We start from the raw sequence: 13,057 nt of genomic DNA, 5'->3' as shown, positions 1-13,057 counted from the left end.
GATTGATTGATTGATTGATTGATTGATTGATTGATTGATTTAGATAGGGTCTAACTATGTAGTTCTGAATGTCCTAAAACTCACTACATAAACCAGGCTGGTCTTGAACTCTGCCTGCTTCTGCTTCCCATGAGCTGAGATTAATAGCCTGCATCAGTACACCCAGTCCTGCTTTTTATATTTCTTTAATATGGGTTCTTGGAATCAAACTCAAATCTTCATACTTGCAAGGTAGGGTAAGTACTTACCAACTCAGCCATCTCCCTCATCCCTTGATGAACACTTTTATTTTATTTTTTAATTATGTGTGTGCCCATGTGTGATAGGTTTGTGCATGTGAGTAGAGCCTGAAAAGGACAGACAAGGGCATCAGAACAGAGCTGAACATACAGGCATTTGTGAGCCACCTGACAGGTGTACTGGGAACTAGACTCTGGTTCTCTGTAAGATCAATATGTACTCTTAGACACTTAGTCATCTTTCCAGCCTCCTTAATGAACATTCTTAAATGCTAAAGACACATAGCACATATGTGGTATAAAATACAAAAATGCACAGTATATTAGGTTATAGCTGAGCACATTGGACTATCTATGATGACCTAGTTCTATTTATTTTTCATTTATTTATTCATTCTTGTTCTATATATTACACCCTTTCTGCAGTTTCCCCTTCCTTCTCACCTCTCAGTCCCTTCCTCCACTCCCCTCTCCCCTACACCCTCCATTTCCCATAAAAAAGGCAGGCCTCCTGAGGATGTCAACAAAACATGGCACATCAAGTTGCAATAAGACTAGGCTACTCCTCTCATATCAAGTCTGGATGAGCTGACCCAATAAGAAGACAAGGATCCTAAAATTGGGCAAAAGAGTCAAAGGCAGCTCCTGATCCCACTGTTAGGAGTTCCACATGAAGACCAAACTATACAACCACAACATATATGAAAAAGGCCTAGGTCAAACCCATGCAGGCTCCCTGATTGTTGGTTCAGTTCTGTGAGTCTCTATGAGCCCAACTTAGTTGATTCTGTATTTTTCTTGTGATGTTCTTGACCCCTCTGGCTCCTAAAATACTTCCTCCCTTTTTCCTCAGTATTTCCCAAGCCCTAATGTTTGGCTGTGGGTTTCTGCATCTGTGCCTTTCAGTTGTTGGATGAAACCACTCTACTGACAATTATCCTAGGCTCCTGTCTGTGAATATAGCAGAATAATATGAGGAATCATTTTATTGGCTTTTACTTTATTTTATTTACCCATTTATTTATTTATTTTTGCTGATTGTGTTTGGTTTTATCGTAGGTCTCCAGGCTCCCAAGTCTCTGGGTCCTGGCCCTCAAGGCAGTGCTTAGGGTACAGGACACAGACAACAAATGAATATTGCTAACCCAAGATTGAAACAAAGTGTTTTTCATACTGTCTGTGCTCAGCCCTCAATGTCTTACCTTGTTTCAGTCCCCTCCCCTTTCAGTGTGTTTATTTTAAGAAAATATTTCATGACTTACTGCTAGTATGATTTGGTGCTCATAAAGACATCTAGATAGTTTTCCACATGACAAAAAATAGGCTCAGGCTATTGAAACCAAACAAGTCTCTTGGTCATCACATATGAAGTGTTGGCAGACATATAGAAGCTATGAGGTGCCCTAAACAGCAAAACTCTTGGCCTGATGCTGACACACAGTATGTGTCTAGTGCCTGGGGGCCTTCAATTTCTGCAAAATTTTGCTGTCTGACACATAATGTAGGCTAACCAAATGGAAAGATATGCAAACTACTGAACTCCTTTCATGTTGGAGAAATATTTCATGTGTTCTGCATCCATCGGTGGACCTGCAGGGGATTGAGATGGGGGGAACTGATTCCATTTGGGGGAAGATAATAGGGTCCCGGGGTGTGGACGTTTGGAGATTAGTCTGGGGAATGTAAAAAGGTAGGTGCTTGGAGGTTCATAGTAGAGAAGTGGGAAAGGATGGCAACCAAGTCTGAAGACTACGCTGTGGCAGGAAGGAATGAGGATAGCCCCAGCCCCAGATGTGTGTAGAGAAGGATAAAAAAGCAAGTCCTAGGTGAGGAGCACCATAGAGTAGAAGGTAAATGAGGCCAATGTCCACAACCAAATTGAAGGGCCAAGGCTCTCCATGGGGAATATAAAGGAGGCCACATTCACCCAGCTTCCTGAGACTCATGCTCCAAGGTCTGCTTTGCTGATGACAAGCCAACTGGGGTCTCTGTACACTGTCAGCAGGCATGGGGGGGTGTACACCTCAGAGCTCCTCTGGAAATCTGACCTTTATGCTTCTGATCAATTCTTACTCTGATTTATTCTAACTCTGAATCATCAGGATGGGGACTTCAGAACCTGGCTCTATTAGTTAATATTCTCTAAAGAAACAGAATTGATAGAATGAGGATGTGTATATTAAAGAATTTATTTGACTGGCTTACAAGATGTTGTCCAAGTAGGTCAACAATGGCTGTCATGGTAGAAAGGTGAAGAATCTGGTAGCTATTCCATCCATAGGGTGGATGTCTCTGATGTCTCAATTTGGTACTTGAGAAGGGGGAGTTCCTGGACAGCTGCTGGCCTTCAGTCTGTGGATGCTGAGAACACTGGATTTAGTGTTAGCCAACACAAGAGGATAGATGAACTTGCTAGGTAATGAAGGCAAGGAGACAACATTAGTTTCCCTCTTCCATGTTTTTTGTTGTTTTGTTTTTAATGCAGGCTGTCACATAAGGTGTGGCCCAGATTTAGGATAGGTCTTCCTGCTTCCAATAATCTCATTAAGAAAATGCCTCATGGAAATGCTCAAGGGCCTGGGTTTAAGTTAATTACAGTTAAGTTGACAAAATTAGCACTCACACTAGTTTTCCCTAATGAAGTAGCTTTCGTGGTTTTTGTCCTTAACCCACAGTAAGAAAGACATCACAATCAGGTTTATACATATCAACATAACACATAGGGAACCAACACAAAGCGCTACAAAATTTATCTCTAACTCTAATAATGAACTCCAACTTGGTTCATTTCATCTCACTAAAAAACCATCCAAATGACAGTAAACTAAATTGATGGACATTTCAGTAGTGAGCCATGTCCTGTGGTTGGGGAAAAAGAACAATATTCAGTGGTTCAGACGTGACTTTTTTCCTCTCTGTATTTCTAGAACCTGTGCTGCTTGATCTCAGAGAACCCAAACTAAGATCCTCCAGATGCTTGTGCTAATATCTATGGAGAGTCCTAATATCTATGGTCCAAAGAAATCACTTATATTCCCATTCTGGTTGGCTATTTGCTTTCTCATTTGAAAGTGAATGAAACAAAGGTAAGAAAACAGTTGTGTAGTTTCAGAGAAAATAAATGAAATAGTTGAGATTTGTGCCTAGGACTGTTAGAGCTTCTGTCCCACTAAAATTTTTACTCACAAATCTTTCCTAAAGGAGAGTCTGGATTTCTTTCCTTTTTCCACCCTAAACCTAAGTCCTCTTGAAAATATATGACAGAAGAATAGTTTAAGGGTAGCATTTTTACCACTGTTCTAGTTGGCTTTTCTATTGCTGTGATAAAACATTGACCCAAAGCTACTTAGGAGATGATACTTCTGGGTCTCAGTCTATCAGCGAAGGAAGTTGGGATAGGAACTCATGCAGAACTGAAGCAGAAACTGAGAAGGAACCGGTGAGCACTGCTCACTGCTGGCTGTCTGGCCTCTATGCCTCTCTTTTAGTGGATATTTTATGTATTTACATTTCAAATATTATCCCCTTTCTCTCCTCCCCCCTGCTTCTATGAGGATGCTCCCACTCCCAACCACCCACTCCCACGTGAATGCTCTGACATTCCCCTACACTGGGGAAACAAGTCTTCAGAGGGCCAAGGGCTTCCATTCCTATTGATGCCAGGAAATGCCATCCTCTGTTACATATGTGACTGGAGCCATGGATCCCTCCATGTGTACTCATTGGTTGGTGGTTTAGTCCCTGGGAGCTCTGGAGGGAGGGAGATCCTGGTTGCTTGATATTGTTTTCTTCCTATGCAATTGCAAACCCCTTCAGCTCCTTCAGTCCTTTCTCTAACTCCTCCACTGGGGTCTACAAGTATCCCCATCTGTATCAGTAAGGCTCTGGCAGAGCCTCTGAGGAGACATCAATATTAGGCACCTGTCAGCAAGCATTTCTTGGCATCAGCAATAGAGTGTTGGTTTGGTGACTGCATATGGGATGGATCCCCATGTGGGGCAGTCTCTGGATGACCTTTTCTTCAGTCCCTCCTCCACTCCTTGTCCCTGTATTTCCTCCTGTGAGTATTTTGTTCCCTCTTCTAAGAAGGAATGAAGGATCCACATTTCAGTCTTCTTTCTTGAGCTTTATAAGGTCTGTGAATTGTTTCTTGGGTATTCCAAGCTTTTGGTATTCCAATATCCACTTCTCAGTGAGTGCATACCATGTGTGCATACCATTCTGGCATTGCCCTAGCTCACTCTGGTCCATGTGTGCTCTCAGGCCTGCTCTCCTTTCGAGACCTCATAGTGAATCACTAGTTCCTCCCCTGATTTCCCTACTACTCCTCTTTTCCTCTCTCTGCTCCCCTTCCCCCTTAACTGGGCTTAGAAATCCCACTCTATTCTGTTCTACCCAAGTAATTGACTGATCAGATCTTTTGTTAACCAATTAGAGGTGGTGGAAAATAATTTTTATATAACATTGAGACTGGAGATGCTTGAACATGCCAATATCCAGATTCCATGCAAGGTCCAGTCAGCCTTTCGCTTTCTGCTGCCTACAGATTAGGATATAGACTTTTCAGCTCCTTTTCCAGCATAATGTCTTCCTGAATGCTGTTATGCTTCCTCTCATGATGATAATGAACTAAATTTCTGAAACCGTAAGCAAGCCCCATTGTTGTTGACCTTTGTAAGAGTTGTCCTGGTCGTGGTGTCTCCTCATAGCAGTAGAACAGCGACTAGAGACGTTCTCCATTTGACATGAAAGACACAGGAAACTACTGAAATGTCTCCCTTCACATGAAGGGTTGGTGCTTGAGGTTTGAATGTAATGTTGGAACGTTCTGGTCATTTGACACCGACTGAGGATTTTAACATGAGAATTTATGTTTTCACCCTGGAATTCTTTTCATTATCATCATCATCATCATCATCATCATCATCATCATCATCATCATCATCATCATTTAATATTATTACAGTAAAAAAAAATAAAAAAGGCAGACTTGTTCCCGTGTGTAACCTGGTGGTCACATTCTTGTTAGTTCCAGTTCTGTGGACCATTGGAACCAGCACTAATTTATCTCAGCACCCCCAAGTACTTTCTGACCCAGGCAGTCCAAGAGCAGTTCCAATATAGCACACTATTAGGCCACTCTGCCCTCGCTTACAGCTCTCTTGGTGGGTTACCACCACACCAGGCATACACATCCCAATTCCTTGGCAGATCAGTGCATCCCACCATCATATACTCTCTTGAACTCAATTAAGTCACCACGTGAAAGAGCACACTACACAATATCCTCTGATCCAATTGATAAGATATAATTTGCCCATCTAGACAACGCAAAATCCTGTACACAACCATCCCTTAAGAATAGTCCTAACAACTTGTAACTTTGTGCAGAGAAGAATCTTAATGCTATGTTCTCTCCACTCCTTTCTCGCCCTGTCCCTCTCTTGTCTTCTCCCTCCTTTCTAAAATCTCTGTTCCTGCTTCCCTTCCTTTTCATCCAATGACAGGCCTCATTTTATCTTGTCTGCCTTCACCTGTATAATGATATAAATCTACATATTATTATTATTATTATTGAAATGAAAACTGTAGCCAAAGAAACAAAAAACAGCCTGGGTTATCATCAAGCTAAGAAAGTAGGCTGCTTCTGTGATAGCTGTTAATAAATGCATACATTTGTGGTAGAATTTAACCTGGGACCTGGTTTTCTTGTAACCTGTCACATATAGAAGCATGTGTTTGCAAGTTGGTACAAATGTACTGTCAGCAACATTCATATCAAAATTATAACTCAACAAGATTTTGTTTTCAAAACCAGCCACTCCCTATTATAAGAAAGCTCATTCTTATAGGCTTTAACTTTTCAAAACTACTTTTAAAAGGGTTCTCAAATGCTTCAAACTCTGTTCTAGTCCACCTACCAGAGGTAGGAAGAAACAAAGGTTAATAGGAAGTGGGGAATGTGGATCTCTTTTGAAGAAGTTCTTTGGTGCGATTCCAACTGGATTCAGGATACCAGCAGTACAGTCAAATAGAAAACATCAAAAATGAATGACGCAGCAGCAGCAGCAGCAGCAGCAGCAGCAGCAGCAGCAGCCGCTCGATCCTGATGAAACCATAAGGCTTAGCTGCAGAAGTAACAAGAAGCAGCAGGAATACCACCATGAGAAACTGTCTGGCACATTTCTCTCTTCACAACAACTGAAGATCAATGAAAACCAGCAAAGCATTGCAAGGCACACCATCACAAAAATTTCATCAATAACGTGTTGCAAGGCAAACTAATGCAAGAGTTTCTTCTTACTGTCTCTGGGGGTTATATTTATATTCTTTCTAAACACCACACACCCTTTCAAGCATGAGCTCCAGCAAAACAGTATATACTCTCTCACAAGGCAGCTTCCAGAAAAGCACCATGTGTCTTCTTCAGCAAAACATCCTTTCACATGACTACTTCAGCAAAATATCTTCTTATAAGACAGTTTCTAGAAAAACATCACATGACACAATTAAGTCCCCAAAGAAAGCAGAAATTTTCACTTCATAGGCTTGCTGTAAAAACAGAAATTTTCTGTTGTTATATATCAGAATAACGTAGATTTAATGTAAGATTGTTTTTGTGTGTGATGACTAGTGTATTATTTACCTGATAATATAATCACTACTATTCAGTTGTCTCAAAAATGCCTGGGCTGTGAATGTGTGTGTGTGTGTGTGTGTGTGTGTGTGTGTGTGTGTGTGTGTGTGTGTATGCACGCCTGCGTGCCTGCCTGCCTGCCTCTGCCTCCTGAGTGCTTACCACTACTACCCAGCTAATTAAACAGCTAACAAAGAATTACTTCCCCGAGAAGCTAGAAAACATTTCTTCTTCTATACTGTCTGCCAATTCAGCAACAATAACAAGATCTCATACACAGACAATGTAACTAAAATAACTGAGAATTCTGAAGGGTTCAAAGGAGAAGCAAATCAGGCAGAAACTAGGTACCTAATGATTGGCAGCATAAAAGGTCCTTTGGAGTTTCTTCTTTCCTGAATATTCCTGGATTTGAAGCTTCTAAAATCACCAATCAGGAAACACCAACAGCCAATAAGCACCAACAAGAATCCCTCAACACAAGTCTGCTGTGTAGCAAAAGAACTAAAAAGTGATGCCACTTAGCAACAGAAAACATTGAGAAAAACGATTTACCAAACACCATAGGATAACTGTGGTCCACTTCAATCAATGCTAACCAGTCTGCTCTTCTAGAACCTAACAAGCAAAACTACCACATAAGTTCCACAGGAACTTGGTATAATCAGGACTTTTATCAGACCTGACTGTTAATAAGGGTACCTTTCTGACTCCATGCTGTAAGTTAAAGTGGTAGTTACATACACAGCTTACAAGAACTGAAGTGTTCACTAAAACCCCTCTAAAGAGATACATGCAAAATAATATAGATACATCTTGGTGGAGTTCTAAAAAATGTTAGATAACCAATAGGAAGACAGTTGCAGTGGATGAAATTAAGAATGAATATAAATAATTTAAAAATTGAAAAAGCCATAATTAGTGATAACACATCAGTAACTAGTTTAGCTATGAGTGGCTTAGAAAGACCAAGTAGAAAATTGGTCATCTGAAACAGCAAAATAGAAGCATTACAGGGAAATAGATCCAAAAAGACAGCATGTAAGCAATCAAAATAAACCAGGAGTGGCTATGTTAGAGGCACATACAGAGAATTCACACAGACAAAAAGAAACATTATACAATGACAAAGGTGAACATATCAATAATAGGTAGTTACTATGAAGGTCTGCACACCAAACACCAGACTTTTAGAATGTGTGAAGCAGAAACATCAAGGAGAAAACAAAAGGGCTGATAAAAAATAAATAAAATTATCAAGGCTATAAAAGAGCTCAACAACATGACAATCAGGCAGAAATGACTTGCCATTTACAAAAAGTGCTCCCAATCATACCAGAATACATATTCTCCCAGGTGCCTCAGGAATTTGTACCTTGTTTTAGTTCATAAAACAAACTTCACAGTTTAAAAAAGTAGACAATATTTAGTGTTTTTTCTCTGACCACAATAGACTAATCTAGAAATTTCAATAAGAAACATCAAAATAGACAAGCACTGGAAACTAAGAGCACATGTCAGAAATACTAAAGTAAAAAGAGAAAAAAGAATGGGATAAGAAGAATGTATGACATAAAAATTAGTTGGACACAACTAAAATAAGGTCAAGAGGAACATCTTTTTAGCATTAAGAGCACATGTAAGAAAAATGGAAAGGCTTAACTCATCAGTCTGAATTCCTCCTCAAGAACATAGAAAAAAAGAACTTCAAACTATACCCAAAGGAAACACAGAAGGGAAACTAAAGGTTTAAATCAGGTGTGCACATACTAGCTCGTGACTCATAGTGAGTAGATGGTTAATAAAACAGTGTTTCCATGTACTGTGTAGTTTTATACTCTACCTGTCTTTAGTTCTGGGAGGTGACTATGCTACCAACCCCTTCCCAGCTTCCCTTGAATCTGCAGATAAAAGACACAGACACATAGTTGTTTAATTTCAACTTGCCTTCTTGGCACAATTGCTAGATGCTACTATTTCCCACCTGGAAAAGTATGCCCTTACCAGTTTCTAACCTCCATCTCTCCCATCTGCTCTAAATTCCAGTTGCTAAACTCCCCTGACCATCTGCTTATAGGAGCAGCCTAGCCACTCTGTTTTGAGATCTCACATGGTTGGCCAGTTCTTCTCTCTCCAAAGCATAGCAAACTTCATACTCTTTGCATTTCTCTACCTGCCTCCAAGGACTCGGAAGTCCTGCCTATACCTTCCACCTAGCAATTGACCCATGACTTTCTTTACTCACAGATCAAGAACCAATTGGGGAAAAGGACCTTAAAATCCACCCCCCTCACACATACACACACACCCCTTTTCTGTCCAATAAAAAATAAAAATGAAAAACTCTTCTTTCAGACATAAATTGAACAAAACTATAACAATCATATAAATTACATGGTATAATATACAAATGACATCCAGTCCATCATATTTGTCAATTAGATAAAGTACCCTACCATCATTACTAACAGAAAGAATTATGATTCTGCCCTAGATTTAGCCTGTAACACCATCTGAAAAACATGTCTTCTACTCTATATCCTCTACCTCTCTCTCAATTTTAAACAACTTGAGTTTAATTATGAGACTAAAAGTCCATCTGAGAATGACTTAAACATTACCTGGGTATATAGGAAGCACCAAAACCAGCTTCTCAAACTGAAACAATTGCAGAGACAGCTGACTACATGGACATCCCCCCTCCCCAAATTCCTCAAAACATTACAGCATCAGTCTTCAGCCTTCTGACCCAGGATCATGTGGCAGACTTTTGTAAAGCAGAATTATTAAGGACTGCTTACCCTGTCTCAGCAGAGCCAACAGTCAATTGTTTTGCATAATGTGTCCTTTTTCTGGACATTTTGTCTGCAAATGAAATTTTTGCCCAGTTGCTATCTTGCCACAATAAGCAACCTTGCCTGGAGGTGAAGATGCTCAATATCTTCTTTGAAACAAGAAGAGGGTGTTGTGAGGAGCAGATATGTCTCATTGTCAAATGATTAAATAAAATTAAATGTCATATTCTGTGGATTTCTGGCATTTTTGAAGATTGAAATATATTCAAAACACCATTTTATAATTAAATCAGAATCTAGCATAACCATGAGTTTGCTATCTGACTCTTAACTTGTTTTGCTTAACCATTTAAAAACAGTTTGTAATAGCAGTTATTAGAAGAACTCTGTCTGAGCTTTGTATTCTTAAATGAGTTGCATAGGCACAGTGTCCATCTAAGAGTGACAGTATTAATCCCAAATTTTGTATCAATATAAGAAATTAATACCAATGAAAACCTTAAATCTGTTTCAAAATAAATTCCTTACCAATGTAAGAGATTACAACTTTAACATTGTCTAAATTATAAAAATTTCTACCAATTAAGATTATGGCTACACAATCTAGTTCTTCAGGGGGTCTCCCCCTGTCATATCTGACCCATAGAACTCTTGAAGGAGTCTAGAGCCTATTTACTTTTCCTGTCAACACAAATACAGAGCTTGGTCCAGTAATAAGAAATAATTAAATGTTTGGCTTGACCACTCTCCAAGAGAAATTTTAATGCAATCACCAAACTCAAATTCACACTTACTTGAAATTAAAACAATTTAAAGCAAATAAAGCAATCTAAACAAATATTAACTGTTGAGACAGTGATCCTACTATCCCCTGTCCAGACCTTTATGAGATCAAGGCCTAAATTATTTAATATCTCTGTCTACTTATTGTATGAGCCTATTTTTAGGCTTTTTCTCTATTTAATTATCAAGGCCTAAATTCTCACTGTCTGAAATAGGCTAGGAACCCTATTCCCTGCTTATTGTATAAGTCTATTCTTAGGCTTCTAATCTGTCATGTCAGGAATATTGATCCCAGAATTCCTGTGGAGGCCACATTCAAAGAATTTGAGCATATCCTGTAAGACCTTTTTATATCTTACCTAATATTTTTCATTTAATCTCTCTTGAATCCTTAAAAACAATTGAATCTCATTTATCTCTATTTTTTATCCATTTGTTGGAGGCCAGCAGACTCCCTCTGTCTTCCTCCAGCAAGTCCTGTCTCTTTTCACAGTAGGGAATCCCCAGTGCCTGTGAGCAGAGCCTGCCCCTGTGTTCCATTTTTTAAGTTTCCCCATGCACTGGAGCCACCACATGACTCACTCCACTCCTCACTCACTGAGAAACCAACTTATAGACTTGTACCACTGTATTTTTGTATCAGTCTTAGAAATCCTACATTAATAGTGGATTCTTGCTCCACGTTGGGTACCATCTGTAGCATGTAACCTTATGCCCTATTAGCCTTTACCTGGGAGATAACCATGTTACCAGCCCCCTACTGGTTTCCCTTGACTCCTTGGAAAAAAAGACACAGGCATATAGTTGTTCAATTTCAACTTGTCTTCTTGGCACAACTGCTGGGCACTACTATCTCCTGCTTGGAAAAGAGTGCCCTTATCAATGTCTTATCTCTTTCTCTCCCACCTGCCCTAAACTTCAGTTGCTAAACTCCCCTGACCACCTGCCTATAGGAGTAACTGTGTGGCCAATGGACTTTGAAATCTCACCTGGTTATCCGGTTCTCCTCTCTCCAAAAAATGGCAAACTCCATACTTCTTCCTTATGTCTCTGCCTGCCTCCACAGACCTGGAAGTGCCATCTGTACCTTCTGTCTAGCAATTGGCCCATAACTTTCTTTATTGACAGATCAAGAACCAATTGGAGAACAGGACCTTAGCATCAGAATAGACCCCAACACTTCCATACATCAGAATTGCTTATCCTGCAACAGAAAGAACCAGATTATCTATGGATACAGTGACTTGGATGAGTTTTCAGTGAATTATTTTGATAAAAAAATTCCCTAAGTTATGCATTGTGTAATTTTAGCTATGCAACCAGAGTCTTGAAAAGAAGAAATTCCAGAAATTTCTAGACCTAACTGCTGGCTATCAGAATTTAAGTAGGCAGAGGAAATGGAAGACATTTAGGAGGGGTCAACGGGGCAATGGGTGTGATTGTGAGAGGGCTGCAGGAGAGATCATTGTGGTGATGAACTGCTGTTTACCTTGACTGTCAGGGGTGTCACAGTTTGGCAGCATGTATCAAAGTCATGTGGCTGTACAACTTTGTAAAGCCTAACTTTATAACCTCCTGTAAATATACAATTATCTCGAAATTTAAAAAGTAGCCAGGGAGATTGTTACATTTGATTTCATTTATATTTCCTAGTCAGAGAAAAGAAAAAAATTAGACTCACAATATCCCTTTTTCAGGTGTTGTAATATCTATTTATACCTATTTTCTTTATTTTGGTCAGTATAAGTAACCAGTATCTTTGATACTTTTCATAACTGACTCATGGTCTTTTGAACTTTGTCACTCTCTAGAGCCTGCGAGTCACCTTATTTCAGATGCCCCTGAGTGTTTTCACTTTTGAGAATTGAAGTTAACCATGGTATTGCTATAATATCCAAGCTCTTGAATAAAGAACATTGTTTGAACTCCCAAGTTTGAGAGAGCTTTTAGAAATGTAATGGTTACTACCTACTCCAGAATGTAAACCATTTTGGCTATCAGTGATGTTTTCCTCAAGTACCCTAGAAGTCAGGCAGAAGCAGTATACTGGTCCTTAGGTGCCCATTATAAGCTGCACAGCACTGAACTTTCACCACTAAGTCTGAGAAAATGCACTGTTGTGTCATGTGTGCTTGAGGGCCTTCCAGCACTCTACCCCAGAATCAGTAAAAAGAATCAGAGTCACTTTTAGTCTCCATTTTGTTAAATAAATGGAGGAGGAAGCATAGGAAACAAAACTTCACTGGGATGTTTTAGAGTCCCAGTCCTTTGTCTTCTGTCTCTTCTGTTCACCTCCAAATTCAATGCTTCTAGGGATTTCTCGGTCTGTTAAAGAGTTTACATAAGAGATGCTCTTTCTATATCACCCTGAAGCAACTTAATGGGGCAAATACTTGAATTTAACCAAATTTTAGTCCAAATCTAGGCTATAGCATTCAAATACCTACATTTTTGCCCCTTTTAGTTCTTCTCTACTACTGGGAAGAATAGTGGTTTGGAACTGTACTGGCTAATATTGTCAATTTGATCTAGAATCACTTGGCAGACAATACTCATGTGAGAATACTTCTAGCTTGGGTTAGTTGAGAAGAGAAGACCCAACC

This window comes from Rattus norvegicus, chromosome 2 (assembly GCF_036323735.1).
Source record: "Rattus norvegicus strain BN/NHsdMcwi chromosome 2, GRCr8, whole genome shotgun sequence".
Classification (NCBI taxonomy): domain Eukaryota; kingdom Metazoa; phylum Chordata; class Mammalia; order Rodentia; family Muridae; genus Rattus; species Rattus norvegicus.
The sequence above is the reverse complement of the archived record's forward strand: the minus strand, read 5'-3'. Positions refer to the sequence as shown.